We start from the raw sequence: 902 nt of genomic DNA on the forward strand, positions 1-902 counted from the left end.
TTTTGATAGACACTTATCTTTCACATCCATGCGCACTCTATCTTCCCAGCACTTTGTACATCTCTCATGGCTCATAAGACATTCTTCTTTCATCACATATGTGTATATATATGGCCGTATAGGAAAACAGCTTAAGAACAATTTGTTTTGGGGTTTTTATTTTTAAATCTCCTAGCTTGGTGCCTTATGCATTTCATTTATTCTTTCAACATCTTCCAAGTTCACCATGAGGCACTAGTTATCTGAGATTGTGGAACAGGCTTTCAAAAAGCTCCACCAATCTAAACATTGTTAGTTTCAAATATACCGGCAAGTGTCATTTTAACATTCAGGCCCCACGTTTTAAGTTCCCAGATTGAGACCTTCTGATGTTTTTGGTGCTCTAATCTGGAAACAAAAGCTATGTAAGTTCAGTTTTGAATGTATTATGTGAGCGCCTTTCCCTGAGTCCTGCTAATAATTCCTTAAAGTGCATCCCAGAGCCACATGTTGAGGGACTTAGGACGAGGATAATCAGTGAAATCCCTGGCAACCTGTTGTTCAGGGACCTTTCAAAGGACTCTGAAGGGCGCCGGGGTGACTAATTCCTTTTTAAGGACAGCAGTGCAGTGAATATGCAAATCGTGGCAGCAACAAGCTTCTTCCCTTTCCGGGGTAAAAGCTTCCCGCAGGCTCCTCCCGGTCCCCGCCGTCGCCTAGCGAGCGGAGCGGGGGCTCGCACGGTCCCCGTAGCGCCCCGAGACAAGCCACCTAGGCTCGGTCCCGCGTCCCGGAGCGCCACCGCGGGCTCCCACCGCCCCGCCCCGCCCCGCCCCCGGCGCGCGCCCCGAGCCACGCCCGCGCGCCCGGCAGGAAAGGGCGGGCTCGCGCTGCTCGCCTACGCCCTGGGCCGGGATGGCGCG

This window comes from Sapajus apella, unplaced genomic scaffold, assembly GCF_009761245.1.
Source record: "Sapajus apella isolate SASKATOON/1434 unplaced genomic scaffold, GSC_monkey_1.0 scaffold63, whole genome shotgun sequence".
Taxonomy (NCBI): domain Eukaryota; kingdom Metazoa; phylum Chordata; class Mammalia; order Primates; family Cebidae; genus Sapajus; species Sapajus apella.